Raw genomic sequence first — 18,206 nt, 5'->3', positions numbered from 1 at the left:
CAGACGCCTTAACCGACAGACCAGAGCTAAATCTGTTTGAAAGTAGAACTATTTCTGGTGATGTGCCATGCGTTGAACTATAAGGGCATTTTATTGTTATAAATTTATGCACTCAATCCCCATAATTGACCACATTTTTTGGACTGAGCTGCTAATTACAAAAATTATATTTCTAGCAAAACAAATTTTCGTTTGCAGTAGGTAGGTTTCGAATCTACGCTGCCATGGAGAATCTGATTTTTAGTCAGACGCCTTAACCGACAGACCAAGGCTAAATCTGTTTGAAAGTCGAACTATTTCTGGTGATGTGCCATGCGTTGAAATATAAGTCCATTATATTTTTTTAAATTTAAAAGCTGTTAATTAAAAAATATATATTTCAAGCAAAACAATGGCCGTTTGCAGTAGGTAGGTTTCGATCCTACGATGCCATGGAAAATCTGATTTATTTCTAGTCAGACGTCTTGACCGACAGACCAGGGCTAAATCTGTTTGAAAGTCGAACTATTTCTGGTGATGTGCCATTTGAAATATAAGGGCATTACATTGTTATAAATTTATGCACTCAATCCCCACAATTGACAAAATTTTCTTGGCTGAGCTGCTAATTACAAAAACTATATTTCAAGCAAAACAATGGTCGTTTGCAGTTGCGAACCTATGCTGATAGGGAATCTGATTTCTAGTCATACGCCTTAACCGACAGACCAAGGCTAAATCTGTTTGAAAGTCGAACTATTTCTGGCGATGTGCCATGCGTTGAAATATAAGGCGATTATAGTTTTTCAAATTTATGTAGTCAATCCCCATATTTGAGAAAAATTTCTGGGCTGAGCTGTTAATTAAAAAATATATATTTCAAGCAAAACAATGGCCGTTTGCATTAGGTAGGTTTCGAACCTACGCTGCCATAGAGAATCTGATTTCTAGTCAGACGCCTTAACCGACAGACCAGGGCCCAATCTGTTTGAAAGTAGAACTATTTCTGGTGATGTGCCATGCGTTGAAATATAAGGCCATTATATTTTTTTAAATTAATGTAGTCAATCCCCATATTTGAGAAAAATTTCTGGGCTGAGCTGTTAATTAAAAAATATATATTTCAAGCAAAACAATGGCCGTTTGCAGTAGGTAGGTTTCGAACCTACGCTGCCATGGAGAATCTGATTTCTAGACAGACGCTTTAACCGACAGACCAAGGCTAAATCTGTTTGAAAGTAGAACTCTTTCTGGTGATGTGCCATATGAAATATAAGGGCATTATATTATTTTAAATTTATGCACTCAATCCCCATAATTGACAAAATTTTCTGGGCTGAGCTGCTAATTACAAAAATTATATTTCAAGCAAAACAAATGGTCGTTTGCAGTAGGTAGGTTTCGAACCTACGCTGCCATGGAGAATCTGATTTCTAGTCAGACGCCTTAACCGACAGACCAAGGCTAAATCTGTTTGAAAGTCGAACTATTTCTGGTGATGTGCTATGCGTTGAAATATAAATCCAATATATTTTTATAAATTAATGTACTCAATCCCCATATTTCAGAAAAATTTCTGGGCTGAGGTGTTAATTAAAAAATATATATGTCAAGCAAAACAATAAGTAGGTTTTGAACCAACGCTGCCATGGAGAATCTGATTTCTAGACAGACGCTTTAACCGACAGACCAAGGCTAAATCTGTTTGAAAGTAGAACTATTTCTGGTGATGTGTCATTTGAAATATAAGGGCATTATATTATTTTAAATTTATGAACTCAATACCCATAATTGACAAAATTTTCTTGACTGAGCTGCTAATTACAAAAACTATATTTCAAGCAAAACAATGGTCGTTTGCAGCAGGTAGGTTTCGAACCTACGCTGCCATAGAGAATCTGATTTCTAGTCAGACGCCTTAACCGACAGACCCGGGCTAAATCTGTTTGAAAGTGGAACTATTTCTGGTGATGTGCCATTTGAAATATAAGGGCATTACATTGTTATAAATTTATGCACTCAATCCCGATAATTGACAAAATTTTCTTGACTGAGCTGCTAATTACAAAAACTATATTTCAAGCAAAACAATGGTCGTTTTCAGCAGGTAGGATTCGAACCTACGCTGCCAGAGAGAATCTGATTTCTAGTCAGACGCCTTAACCGACAGACCAGGGCTAAATCTGTTTGAAAGTAGAACTATTTCTGGTGGTGTGCCATTTGAAATATAAGGGCATTATATTAATTTAAATTTATGAACTCAATACCCATAATTGACAAAATTTTCTGGGATAAGCTGCTATTTACGAAAATTATATTTCAAGCAAAACAATGGTCCTTTGCAGTAGGTAGGTTTCGAACCTATGCTGATAGAGAATCTGATTTCTAGTCAGACGCCTTAACCGATAGACCAAGGCTAAATCTGTTTGAAAGTCGAACTATTTCTGGTGATGCGCCATGCGTTCAAATATAAGGGCATTTTATTGTTATAAATTTATACACTCAATCCCCATAATTGACAACATTTTCTGCACTGAGCTGCTAATTACAAAAATTACACTTCAAGCAAAGCAAATGGTCGTTTGCAGTAGGTAGGTTTCGAATCTACGCTGCCATGGAGAATCTGATTTCTTGTCAGACGCCTTAACCGACAGACCAAGGCTAAAGCTTGTTGAAAGTCGCACTATTTCTGGTAATGTGTCATGCGTTGAAATATAAGTCCATTATATTTTTAAAAATTTATGTACTCAATCCCCATATTTAAGAAAAATTTCTGGGCTGAGCTGTTAAACAAAAATTATATATTTCAAGCAAAACAATGTCCGTTTGCAGTAGACGCCTTAACCGACAGACCAGGGCTAAATCTGTTTGAAAATAGAACTATTTCTGGTGATGTGCCATTTGAAATATAAGGGCATTATGTTGTTTTAAATATATGCACTCAATCCCAATAATTGACAAAATTTCAAGCAAAAGAAATGGTCGTTTGCAGTAGGTAGGTTTCGCACCTACGCTGCCATGGAGAATCTGATTTCTAGTCAGACGCCTTGACCGACAGACCAGGGCTAAATCTGTTTGAAAGTAGAAAACTATTTCTGGTGATGTGCCATTTGAAATATAAGGGCATTATATTATTTTAAATTTATGCACTCAATCCCCATAATTGACAAAATTTTCTGGGCTGAGCTGCTAATTACATAAATTATATTTCAAGCAAAACAAATGGTCGTTTGCAGTAGGTAGGTTTCGAACCTACGCTGCCATGGAGAATCTGATTTCTAGTCAGACGCCTTAACCGACAGACCAAGGCTAAATCTGTTTGAAAGTCGAACTATTTCTGGTGATGTGCCATGCGTTGAAATATAAATCCAATCTATTTTTATAAATTAATGTTCTCAATCCCCATATTTGAGAAAAATTTTTGGGCTGAGGTGTTAATTAAAAAATATATATGTCAAGCAAAACAATGGCCGTTTGCAATAAGTAGGTTTCGAACCAACGCTGCCATGGAGAATCTGATTTCTAGACAGACGCCTTAACCGACAGACCAAGGCTAAATCTGTTTGAAAGTAGAACTATTTCTGGTGATGTGTCATTTGAAATATAAGGGCATTATGTTATTTTAAATTTATGAACTCAATACCCATAATTGACAAAATTTTCTTGACTGAGCTGCTAATTACAAAAACTATATTTCAAGCAAAACAATGGTCGTTTGCAGCAGGTAGGTTTCGAACCTACGCTGCCATAGAGAATCTGATTTCTAGTCAGACGCCTTAACCGACAGACCCGGGCTAAATCTGTTTGAAAGTAGAACTATTTCTGGTGATGTGCCATTTGAAATATAAGGGCATTATATTATTTTAAATTTATGAACTCAATACCCATAATTGACAAAATTTTCTGGGATAAGCTGCTATTTACGAAAATTATATTTCAAGCAAAACAATGGTCGTTTGCAGTAGGTAGGTTTCGAACCTATGCTGATAGAGAATCTGATTTCTAGTCAGACGCCTTAACCGACAGACCAAGGCTAAATCTGTTTGAAAGTGGAACTATTTCTGGTGATGTGCCATTTGAAATATAAGGGCATTACATTGTTATAAATTTATGCACTCAATCCCGATAATTGACAAAATTTTCTTGACTGAGCTGCTAATTACAAAAACTTTATTTCAAGCAAAACAATGGTCGTTTTCAGCAGGTAGGTTTCGCACCTACGCTGCCATGGAGAATCTGATTTCTAGTCAGACGCCTTGACCGACAGACCAGGGCTAAATCTGTTTGAAAGTAGAAAACTATTTCTGGTGATGTGCCATTTGAAATATAAGGGCATTATATTGTTTTAAATGTAAGCACTCAATCCCCATAATTGACAAAATTTTCTGGACTGAGCTGCTAATTACAAAAATTATATTTCAAGCAAAACAATGGTCGTTTGCAGCAAGTAGGTTTCGAAACTACGCTGCCATAGAGAATCTGATTTCTAGTCAGACGCCTTAACCGACAGACCAGAGCTAAATCTGTTTGAAAGTAGAACTATTTCTGGTGATGTGCCATGCGTTGAACTATAAGGGCATTTTATTGTTATAAATTTATGCACTCAATCCCCATAATTGACCACATTTTTTGGACTGAGCTGCTAATTACAAAAATTATATTTCTAGCAAAACAAATTTTCGTTTGCAGTAGGTAGGTTTCGAATCTACGCTGCCATGGAGAATCTGATTTTTAGTCAGACGCCTTAACCGACAGACCAAGGCTAAATCTGTTTGAAAGTCGAACTATTTCTGGTGATGTGCCATGCGTTGAAATATAAGGCGATTATAGTTTTTCAAATTTATGTAGTCAATCCCCATATTTGAGAAAAATTTCTGGGCTGAGCTGTTAATTAAAAAATATATATTTCAAGCAAAACAATGGTCGTTTGCAGTTGCGAACCTATGCTGATAGGGAATCTGATTTCTAGTCATACGCCTTAACCGACAGACCAAGGCTAAATCTGTTTGAAAGTCGAACTATTTCTGGCGATGTGCCATGCGTTGAAATATAAGGCGATTATAGTTTTTCAAATTTATGTAGTCAATCCCCATATTTGAGAAAAATTTCTGGGCTGAGCTGTTAATTAAAAAATATATATTTCAAGCAAAACAATGGCCGTTTGCATTAGGTAGGTTTCGAACCTACGCTGCCATAGAGAATCTGATTTCTAGTCAGACGCCTTAACCGACAGACCAGGGCCCAATCTGTTTGAAAGTAGAACTATTTCTGGTGATGTGCCATGCGTTGAAATATAAGGCCATTATATTTTTTTAAATTAATGTAGTCAATCCCCATATTTGAGAAAAATTTCTGGGCTGAGCTGTTAATTAAAAAATATATATTTCAAGCAAAACAATGGCCGTTTGCAGTAGGTAGGTTTCGAACCTACGCTGCCATGGAGAATCTGATTTCTAGACAGACGCTTTAACCGACAGACCAAGGCTAAATCTGTTTGAAAGTAGAACTATTTCTGGTGATGTGCCATATGAAATATAAGGGCATTATATTATTTTAAATTTATGCACTCAATCCCCATAATTGACAAAATTTTCTGGGCTGAGCTGCTAATTACAAAAATTATATTTCAAGCAAAACAAATGGTCGTTTGCAGTAGGTAGGTTTCGAACCTACGCTGCCATGGAGAATCTGATTTCTAGTCAGACGCCTTAACCGACAGACCAAGGCTAAATCTGTTTGAAAGTCGAACTATTTCTGGTGATGCGCCATGCGTTCAAATATAAGGGCATTTTATTGTTATAAATTTATACACTCAATCCCCATAATTGACAACATTTTCTGCACTGAGCTGCTAATTACAAAAATTACACTTCAAGCAAAGCAAATGGTCGTTTGCAGTAGGTAGGTTTCGAATCTACGCTGCCATGGAGAATCTGATTTCTTGTCAGACGCCTTAACCGACAGACCAAGGCTAAAGCTTGTTGAAAGTCGCACTATTTCTGGTAATGTGTCATGCGTTGAAATATAAGTCCATTATATTTTTAAAAATTTATGTACTCAATCCCCATATTTAAGAAAAATTTCTGGGCTGAGCTGTTAAACAAAAATTATATATTTCAAGCAAAACAATGTCCGTTTGCAGTAGACGCCTTAACCGACAGACCAGGGCTAAATCTGTTTGAAAATAGAACTATTTCTGGTGATGTGCCATTTGAAATATAAGGGCATTATATTGTTTTAAATGTATGCACTCAATCCCCATAATTGACAAAATTTCAAGCAAAACAAATGGTCGTTTGCGGTGGGTAGGTTTCGCACCTACGCTGCCATGGAGAATCTGATTTCTAGTCAGACGCCTTGACCGACAGACCAGAGCTAAATCTGTTTGAAAGTAGAACTATTTCTGGTGATGTGCCATTTGAAATATAAGGGCATTATGTTGTTTTAAATGTTAGCACTCAATCCCCATAATTGACAACATTTTCTGGACTGAGCTGCTAATTACAAAAATTACACTTCAAGCAAAACAAATGGTCGTTTGCAGTAGGTAGGTTTCGAAACTACGCTGCCATGTAGAATCTGATTTCTTGTCAGACGCCTTAACCGACAGACCAAGGCTAAATCTTGTTGAAAGTCGCACTATTTCTGGTGATGTGTCATGCGTTGAAATATAAGTCCATTATATTTTTAAAAATTTATGTACTCAATCCCCATATTTAAGAAAAATTTCTGGGCTAAGCTGTTAATTAAAAAATATATATTTCAAGCAAAACAATGGCCGTTTGCAGTAGGTAGGTTTCGAACCTACGCTGCCATGGAGAATCTGATATCTAAACAGACGCCTTAACCGACAGACCAAGGCTAAATCTGTTTGAAAGTCGAACTATTTCTGGTGATGTGCCATTTGAAATATAAGGGCATTACATTGTTATAAATTTATGCACTCAATCCCCACAATTGACAAAATTTTCTTGGCTGAGCTGCTAATTACAAAAACTATATTTCAAGCAAAACAATGGTCGTTTGCAGTTGCGAACCTATGCTGATAGGGAATCTGATTTCTAGTCATACGCCTTAACCGACAGACCAAGGCTAAATCTGTTTGAAAGTCGAACTATTTCTGGCGATGTGCCATGCGTTGAAATATAAGGCGATTATAGTTTTTTAAATTTATGTAGTCAATCCCCATATTTGAGAAAAATTTCTGGGCTGAGATGTTAATTAAAAAATATATATTTCAAGCAAAACAATGGCCGTTTGCATTAGGTAGGTTTCGAAACTTCGCTGCCATAGAGAATCTGATTTCTAGTCAGACGCCTTAACCGACAGACCAGGGCCCAATCTGTTTGAAAGTAGAACTATTTCTGGTGATGTGCCGTGCGTTGAAATATAAGGCCATTATATTTTTTTAAATTAATGTAGTCAATCCCCATATTTGAGAAAAATTTCTGGGCTGAGCTGTTAATTAAAAAATATGTATTTCAAGCAAAACAATGGCCGTTTGAAGTAGGTAGGTTTCGAACCTACGCTGCCATGGAGAATCTGATTTCTAGACAGACGCTTTAACCGACAGACCAAGGCTAAATCTGTTTGAAAGTAGAACTATTTCTGGTGATGTGCCATATGAAATATAAAGGCATTATATTATTTTAAATTTATGCACTCAATCCCCATAATTGACAAAATTTTCTGGGCTGAGCTGCTAATTACAAAAATTATATTTCAAGCAAAACAAATGGTCGTTTGCAGTAGGTAGGTTTCGGACCTACGCTGCCATGGAGAATCTGATTTCTAGTCAGACGCCTTAACCGACAGACCAAGGCTAAATCTGTTTGAAAGTCGAACTATTTCTGGTATATAAAACCATTATATTTTTATAAATTTATGCACTCAACCCCATATTTGAGAAAAATTTCTGAGCTGAGCTCTTAATTAAAAAATATATATTTTATGCAAAACAATGGCCGTTTGCAGTAGGTAGGTTTCGAACTTACGCTGCCATGGAGGATCTGATTTCTAGTCAGACGCCTTGACCGACAGACCAGGGCTAAATCTGTTTGAAAGTCGAACTATTTCTGGTGATGTGCCATTTGAAATATAAAGGCATTATATTGTTATAAATTTATGCACTCAATCCCCATAATTGACAAAATTTTCTTGGCTGAGCTGCTAATTACCAAAATTATATTTCAAGCAAAACAATGGTCGTTTGCAGCAGGTAGGTTTCGAATCTACGCTGCCATAGAGAATCTGATTTCTAGTCAGACGCCTTAACCGACAGACCAGGGCTAAATCTGTATGAAAGTAGAACTATTTCTGGTGATGTGCCATTTGAAATATAAGGGCATTATATTGTTATAAATTTATGCACTCAATCCCCATAATTGACAAAATTTCAAGCAAAACAAATGGTCGTTTGCAGTAGGTAGGTTTCGCACCTACGCTGCCATGGAGGATCTGATTTCTAGTCAGACGCCTTGACCGACAGACCAGGGCTAAATCTGTTTGAAAGTCGAACTATTTCTGGTGATGTGCCATTTGAAATATAAAGGCATTATATTGTTATAAATTTATGCACTCAATCCCCATAATTGACAAAATTTTCTTGGCTGAGCTGCTAATTACAAAAATTATATTTCAAGCAAAACAATGGTCGTTTGCAGCAGGTAGGTTTCGAACCTACGCTGCCATAGAGAATCTGATTTCTTGTCAGACGCCTTAACCGACAGACCAGAGCTAAATCTGTTTGAAAGTAGAACTATTTCTGGTTATGTGCCATGCGTTGAAATATAAAGGCATTATATTGTTTTAAATATATGCACTCAATCCCCATAATTGACAAAATTTCAAGCAAAACAAATGGTCGTTTGCAGTAGGTAGGTTTCGCACCTACGCTGCCATGGAGGATCTGATTTCTAGTCAGACGCCTTGACCGACAGACCAGGGCTAAATCTGTTTGAAAGTCGAACTATTTCTGGTGATGTGCCATTTGAAATATAAAGGCATTATATTGTTATAAATTTATGCACTCAATCCCCATAATTGACAAAATTTTCTTGGCTGAGCTGCTAATTACCAAAATTATATTTCAAGCAAAACAATGGTCGTTTGCAGCAGGTAGGTTTCGAATCTATGCTGCCATAGAGAATCTGATTTCTAGTCAGACGCCTTAACCGACAGACCATTGCTAAATCTGTTTGAAAGTAGAACTATTTCTGGTGATGTGCCATTTGAAATATAAGGGCATTATATTGTTATAAATTTATGCACTCAATCCCCATAATTGACAAAATTTTCTTGGCTGAGCTGCTAATTACCAAAATTATATTTCAAGCAAAACAATGGTCGTTTGCAGCAGGTAGGTTTCGAATCTATGCTGCCATAGAGAATCTGATTTCTAGTCAGACGCCTTAACCGACAGACCAGAGCTAAATCTGTTTGAAAGTAGAACTATTTCTGGTGATGTGCCATGCGTTGAAATATAAGGGCATTTTATTGTTATAAATTTATGCACTCAATCCCCATAATTGACAAAATTTTCTGGCTGAGCTGCTAATTACCAAAATTATATTTCAAGCAAAACAATGGTCGTTTGCAGCAGGTAGGTTTCGAATCTATGCTGCCATAGAGAATCTGATTTCTAGTCAGACGCCTTTACCGACAGACCAGGGCTAAATCTGTTTGAAAGTAGAACTATTTCTGGTGATGTGCCATTTGAAATATAAGGGCATTATATTGTTATAAATTTATGCACTCAATCCCCATAATTGACAAAATTTTCTTGGCTGAGCTGCTAATTACCAAAATTATATTTCAAGCAAAACAATGGTCGTTTGCAGCAGGTAGGTTTCGAATCTATGCTGCCATAGAGAATCTGATTTCTAGTCAGATGCCTTAACCGACAGACCAGAGCTAAATCTGTTTGAAAGTAGAACTATTTCTGGTTATGTGCCATGCGTTGAAATATAAAGGCATTATATTGTTTTAAATATATGCACTCAATCCCCATAATTGACAAAATTTCAAGCAAAACAAATGGTCGTTTGCAGTAGGTAGGTTTCGCACCTACGCTGCCATGGAGGATCTGATTTCTAGTCAGACGCCTTGACCGACAGACCAGGGCTAAATCTGTTTGAAAGTCGAACTATTTCTGGTGATGTGCCATTTGAAATATAAAGGCATTATATTGTTATAAATTTATGCACTCAATCCCCATAATTGACAAAATTTTCTTGGCTGAGCTGCTAATTACCAAAATTATATTTCAAGCAAAACAATGGTCGTTTGCAGCAGGTAGGTTTCGAATCTATGCTGCCATAGAGAATCTGATTTCTAGTCAGACGCCTTAACCGACAGACCAGGGCTAAATCTGTTTGAAAGTAGAACTATTTCTGGTGATGTGCCATTTGAAATATAAGGGCATTATATTGTTATAAATTTATGCACTCAATCCCCATAATTGACAAAATTTTCTTGGCTGAGCTACTAATTACAAAAATTATATTTCAAGCAAAACATTGGTCGTTTTCAGCAGGTAGGTTTCGAACCTACGCTGCCATAGAGAATCTGATTTCTAGTCAGACGCCTTAACCGACAGACCAGGGCTAAATCTGTATGAAAGTAGAACTATTTCTGGTGATGTGCCATTTGAAATATAAGGGCATTATATTGTTATAAATTTATGCACTCAATCCCCATAATTGACAAAATTTCAAGCAAAACAAATGGTCGTTTGCAGTAGGTAGGTTTCGCACCTACGCTGCCATGGAGGATCTGATTTCTAGTCAGACGCCTTGACCGACAGACCAGGGCTAAATCTGTTTGAAAGTCGAACTATTTCTGGTGATGTGCCATTTGAAATATAAAGGCATTATATTGTTATAAATTTATGCACTCAATCCCCATAATTGACAAAATTTTCTTGGCTGAGCTGCTAATTACCAAAATTATATTTCAAGCAAAACAATGGTCGTTTGCAGCAGGTAGGTTTCGAACCTACGCTGCCATAGAGAATCTGATTTCTTGTCAGACGCCTTAACCGACAGACCAGAGCTAAATCTGTTTGAAAGTAGAACTATTTCTGGTTATGTGCCATGCGTTGAAATATAAAGGCATTATATTGTTTTAAATATATGCACTCAATCCCCATAATTGACAAAATTTCAAGCAAAACAAATGGTCGTTTGCAGTAGGTAGGTTTCGCACCTACGCTGCCATGGAGGATCTGATTTCTAGTCAGACGCCTTGACCGACAGACCAGGGCTAAATCTGTTTGAAAGTCGAACTATTTCTGGTGATGTGCCATTTGAAATATAAAGGCATTATATTGTTATAAATTTATGCACTCAATCCCCATAATTGACAAAATTTTCTTGGCTGAGCTGCTAATTACCAAAATTATATTTCAAGCAAAACAATGGTCGTTTGCAGCAGGTAGGTTTCGAATCTATGCTGCCATAGAGAATCTGATTTCTAGTCAGACGCCTTAACCGACAGACCATTGCTAAATCTGTTTGAAAGTAGAACTATTTCTGGTGATGTGCCATTTGAAATATAAGGGCATTATATTGTTATAAATTTATGCACTCAATCCCCATAATTGACAAAATTTTCTTGGCTGAGCTGCTAATTACCAAAATTATATTTCAAGCAAAACAATGGTCGTTTGCAGCAGGTAGGTTTCGAATCTATGCTGCCATAGAGAATCTGATTTCTAGTCAGACGCCTTAACCGACAGACCAGAGCTAAATCTGTTTGAAAGTAGAACTATTTCTGGTGATGTGCCATGCGTTGAAATATAAGGGCATTTTATTGTTATAAATTTATGCACTCAATCCCCATAATTGACAAAATTTTCTTGGCTGAGCTGCTAATTACCAAAATTATATTTCAAGCAAAACAATGGTCGTTTGCAGCAGGTAGGTTTCGAATCTATGCTGCCATAGAGAATCTGATTTCTAGTCAGACGCCTTTACCGACAGACCAGGGCTAAATCTATTTGAAAGTAGAACTATTTCTGGTGATGTGCCATTTGAAATATAAGGGCATTATATTGTTATAAATTTATGCACTCAATCCCCATAATTGACAAAATTTTCTTGGCTGAGCTGCTAATTACCAAAATTATATTTCAAGCAAAACAATGGTCGTTTGCAGCAGGTAGGTTTCGAATCTATGCTGCCATAGAGAATCTGATTTCTAGTCAGATGCCTTAACCGACAGACCAGAGCTAAATCTGTTTGAAAGTAGAACTATTTCTGGTTATGTGCCATGCGTTGAAATATAAAGGCATTATATTGTTTTAAATATATGCACTCAATCCCCATAATTGACAAAATTTCAAGCAAAACAAATGGTCGTTTGCAGTAGGTAGGTTTCGCACCTACGCTGCCATGGAGGATCTGATTTCTAGTCAGACGCCTTGATCGACAGACCAGGGCTAAATCTGTTTGAAAGTCGAACTATTTCTGGTGATGTGCCATTTGAAATATAAAGGCATTATATTGTTATAAATTTATGCACTCAATCCCCATAATTGACAAAATTTTCTTGGCTGAGCTGCTAATTACCAAAATTATATTTCAAGCAAAACAATGGTCGTTTGCAGCAGGTAGGTTTCGAATCTATGCTGCCATAGAGAATCTGATTTCTAGTCAGACGCCTTAACCGACAGACCAGGGCTAAATCTGTTTGAAAGTAGAACTATTTCTGGTGATGTGCCATTTGAAATATAAGGGCATTATATTGTTATAAATTTATGCACTCAATCCCCATAATTGACAAAATTTTCTTGGCTGAGCTACTAATTACAAAAATTATATTTCAAGCAAAACATTGGTCGTTTTCAGCAGGTAGGTTTCGAACCTACGCTGCCATAGAGAATCTGATTTCTAGTCAGACGCCTTAACCGACAGACCAGGGCTAAATCTGTTGGAAAGTAGAACTATTTCTGGTGATGTGCCATTTGAAATATAAAGGCATTATATTAATTTAAATTTATGAACTCAATACCCATAATTGACAAAATTTTCTGAGATAAGCTGCTATTTACGAAAATTATATTTCAAGCAAAACAATGGTCCTTTGCAGTAGGTAGGTTTCGAACCTATGCTGATAGAGAATCTGATTTCTAGTCAGACGCCTTAACCGACAGACCAAGGCTAAATCTGTTTGAAAGTCGAACTATTTCTGGTGATGTGCCATGCGTTCAAATATAAGGGCATTTTATTGTTATAAATTTATGCACTCAATCCCCATAATTGACCACATTTTTTGGACTGAGCTGCTAATTGCAAAGATTATATTTCTAGCAAAACAAATTTTCGTTTGCAGTAGGTAGGTTTCGAATCTACCCTGCCATGGAGAATCTGATTTTTAATCAGACGCCTTAACCGACAGACCAGGGCTAAATCTGTTTGAAAGTAGAACTATTTCTGGTGATGTGCTATTTGAAATATAAGGGCATTTTATTGTTATAAATTTATGCACTCAATCCAAATATTTGACCACATTTTTTTAGCTGAGCTGTTAATTACAAAAATTATATTTCTAGCAAAACAAATTTTCGTTTGCAGTAGGTAGGTTTCGAATCTACGCTGCCACGGAGAATCTGATTTCTAGTCAGACGCCTTAACCGACAGACCAAGGCTAAATCTGTTTGAAAGTCGAACTATTTCTGGTGATGTGCCATGCGTTGAAATATAAGTCCATTATATTTTTATAAATTTATGCACTCAATCCCGATAATTGACAAAATTTTCTTGGCTGAGCTGCTAATTACAAAAATTATATTTCAAGCAAAACAATGGTCGTATGCAGCAGGTAGGTTTCGAACCTATGCTGATAGAGAATCTGATTTCTAGTCAGACGCCTTAATCGACAGCCCAAGGCTAAATCTGTTTGGAAGTCGAACTATTTCTTGTGATGTGCCATGCGTTGAAATATAAGGCCATTATATTTTTTTAAATTTATGTTGTCAATCCCCACATTTGAGAAAAATTTCTGGGCTGAGCCGTTAATTGAAAAATATATATGTCAAGCAAAACAATGGTCGTTTGCAGCAGGTAGGTTTCGAACCTACGCTGCAATGGAGAATCTGATTTCTAGTCAGACGCCTTAACCGACAGACCAGGGCTAAATCTGTTTGAAAGTCGAACTATTTCTGGTGATGTGCCATGCGTTGAAATATAAGTCCATTATATTTTTATAAATTTATGTACTCAATCGCCATATTTGAGAAAAATTTCTGGGTTAAGCTGTTAATTATAAAATATATATTTCAAGCAAAACAATGGCCGTTTGAAGTAGGTAGGTTTCGAGCCTACGCTGCCATGGAGAATCTGATGTATAAACAGACGCCTTAACAGACAGACCAACGCTAAATCTGTTTGAAAGGCGAACTATTTCTGGTAATGTGCCATTTGAAAGATAATGGCATTATATTGTTATAAATTTATGCACTCAATCCCCATAATTGACAAAATTTTCTTGGCTGAGCTGCTAATTACAAAAATTATATTTCAAGCAAAACATTGGTCGTTTTCAGCAGGTAGGTTTCGAAACTACGCTGCCATGGAGAATCTGATTTCTAGTCAGACGCCTTAACCGACAGACCAGGGCTAAATCTGTTTGAAAGTAGAACTATTTCTGGTGATGTGCTATTTGAAATATAAGGGCATTTTATTGTTATAAATTTATGCACTCAATCCAAATATTTGACCACATTTTTTGGGCTGAGCTGTTAATTACAAAAATTATATTTCTAGCAAAACAAATTTTCGTTTGCAGTAGGTAGGTTTCGAATCTACGCTGCCACGGAGAATCTGATTTCTAGTCAGACGCCTTAACCCACAGACCAAGGCTAAATCTGTTTGAAAGTCGAAATATTTCTGGTATATAAAACCATTATATTTTTATAAATTTATGACCTCAACCCCATATTTGAGAAAAAATTCTGAGCTGAGCTCTTAATTAAAAAATATATATTTTAAGCAAAACAATGGCCGTTTGCAGTAGGTAGGTTTCGAACTTACGCTGCCATAGAGAATCTGATTTCTAGTCAGACGCCTTAACCGACAGACCAAGGCTAAATCTGTTTGTAAGTCAAACTATTTCTGGTGATATGCCATGCGTTGAAATATAAGTCCATTATATTTTTATAAATTTATGTACTCAATCCCCATATTTGAGAAAAAATTCTGGGCTGAGCTGTTAATTAAAAAATATATATTTCAAGCAAAACAATGGCCGTTTGCAGTAGGTAGGTTTCGAACCTACGCTGCCATAGAGAATCTGATTTCTAGTCAGACGCCTTAACCGACAGACCAGCGCTAAATCTGTTTGAAAGTAGAACTATTTCTGGTGATGTGTCATTTGGAATATAAGGGCATTACATTGTTATAAATTTATGCACTCAATCCCGATAATTGACAAAATTTTCTTGGCTGAGCTGCTAATTACAAAAATTATATTTCAAGCAAAACATTGGTCGTTTGCAGCAAGTAGGTTTCGAACCTACGCTGCCATAGAGAATCTGATTTCTAGTGAGACGCCTTAACCTACAGATCAGAGCTAAATCTGTTTGAAAGTAGAACTATTTCTGGTGATGTGCCATTTGAAATATAAGGGCATTATATTATTTTAAATTTATGAACTCAATACCCATAATTGACAAAATTTTCTGGGATATGCTGCTATTTATGAAAATTATATTTCAAGCAAAAAAATGGTTGTTTGCAGTAGGTAGGTTTCGAACCTATGCTGATAGAGAATCTGATTTCTAGTCAGACGCCTTAACCGACAGACCAGGGCTAAATCTGTTTGAAAGTAGAACTATTTCTGGTGATGTGCTATTTGAAATATAAGGGCATTTTATTGTTATAAATTTATGCACTCAATCCAAATATTTGACCACATTTTTTGGGCTGAGCTGTTAATTACAAAAATTATATTTCTAGCAAAACAAATTTTCGTTTGCAGTAGGTAGGTTTCGAATCTACGCTGCCACGGAGAATCTGATTTCTAGTCAGACGCCTTAACCGACAGACCAAGGCTAAATCTGTTTGAAAGTCGAACTATTTCTGGTGATGTGCCATGCGTTGAAATATAAGTCCATTATATTTTTATAAATTTATGCACTCAATCCCGATAATTGACAAAATTTTCTTGGCTGAGCTGCTAATTACAAAAATTATATTTCAAGCAAAACAATGGTCGTATGCAGCAGGTAGGTTTCGAACCTATGCTGATAGAGAATCTGATTTCTAGTCAGACGCCTTAATCGACAGCCCAAGGCTAAATCTGTTTAGAAGTCGAACTATTTCTTGTGATGTGCCATGCGTTGAAATATAAGGCCATTATATTTTTTTAAATTTATGTTGTCAATCCCCACATTTGAGAAAAATTTCTGGGCTGAGCTGTTAATTGAAAAATATATATGTCAAGCAAAACAATGGTCGTTTGCAGCAGGTAGGTTTCGAACCTACGCTGCAATGGAGAATCTGATTTCTAGTCAGACGCCTTAACCGACAGACCAGGGCTAAATCTGTTTGAAAGTCGAACTATTTCTGGTGATGTGCCATGCGTTGAAATATAAGTCCATTATATTTTTATAAATTTATGTACTCAATCGCCATATTTGAGAAAAATTTCTGGGTTAAGCTGTTAATTATAAAATATATATTTCAAGCAAAACAATGGCCGTTTGAAGTAGGTAGGTTTCGAGCCTACGCTGCCATGGAGAATCTGATGTCTAAACAGACGCCTTAACAGACAGACCAACGCTAAATCTGTTTGAAAGGCGAACTATTTCTGGAGATGTGCCATTTGAAAGATAATGGCATTATATTGTTATAAATTTATGCACTCAATCCCCATAATTGACAAAATTTTCTTGGCTGAGCTGCTAATTACAAAAATTATATTTCAAGCAAAACATTGGTCGTTTTCAGCAGGTAGGTTTCGAAACTACGCTGCCATGGAGAATCTGATTTCTAGTCAGACGCCTTAACCGACAGACCAAGGCTAAATCTGTTTGAAAGTCGAAATATTTCTGGTATATAAAACAATTATATTATTATAAATTTATGCACTCAACCCCATATTTGAGAAAAATTTCTCAGCTGAGCTCTTAATTAAAAAATATATATTTTAAGCAAAACAATGGCCGTTTGCAGTAGGTAGGTTTCGAACTTACGCTGCCATAGAGAATCTGATTTCTAGTCAGACGCCTTAACCGACAGACCAAGGCTTAATCTGTTTGAAAGTCGAACTATTTTTGGTGATGTGCCATGCGTTGAAATATAAATCCATTATATTTTTATAAATTTATCTACTCAGTCCCCATATTTGAGAAAAATTTCTGGGCTGGGCTGTTAATTAAAAAATATATATGTCAAGCAAAACAATGGCCGTTTGCAGTAAGTGGGTTTCGAAACTACGCTGCCATGGAGAATCTGATTTCTAGACAGACGCCTTAACCGACAGACCAAGGCTAAATCTGTTTGAAAGTAGAACTATTTCTGGTAATGTGTCATTTGAAATATAAGGGCATTACATTGTTATAAATTTATGCACTCAATCCCGATAATTGACAAAATTTTCTTGGTTGAGCTGCTAATTACAAAAATTATATTTCAAGCAAAACATTGGTCGTTTTCAACAGGTAGGTTTCGAAACTACGCTGCCATGGAGAATCTGATTTCTAGTCAGACGCCTTAACCGACAGACCAAGGCTAAATCTGTTTGAAAGTCGAAATATTTCTGGTATATAAAACAATTATATTTTTATAAATTTATGCCCTCAACCCCATATTTGAGAAAAATTTCTCAGCTGAGCTCTTAATTAAAAAATATATATTTTAAGCAAAACAATGGCCGTTTGCAGTAGGTAGGTTTCGAACTTACGCTGCCATAGAGAATCTGATTTCTAGTCAGACGCCTTAACCGACAGACCAAGGCTTAATCTGTTTGAAAGTCGAACTATTTTTGGTGATGTGCCATGCGTTGAAATATAAATCCATTATATTATTATAAATTTATGTACTCAGTCCCCATATTTGAGAAAAATTTCTGGGCTGAGCTGTTAATTAAAAAATATATATGTCAAGCAAAACAATGGCAGTTTGCAGTAAGTAGGTTTCGAAACTACGCTTCCATGGAGAATCTGATTTCTAGACAGACGCCTTAACCGACAGACCAAGGCTAAATCTGTTTGAAAGTCGAAATAT

The sequence above is a fragment of the Cylas formicarius genome, unplaced genomic scaffold (genome assembly GCF_029955315.1).
Source record: "Cylas formicarius isolate icCylForm1 unplaced genomic scaffold, icCylForm1.1 PGA_scaffold_10__41_contigs__length_53128322, whole genome shotgun sequence".
NCBI lineage: Eukaryota > Metazoa > Arthropoda > Insecta > Coleoptera > Brentidae > Cylas > Cylas formicarius.
This window is presented reverse-complemented; position numbering follows the sequence as displayed.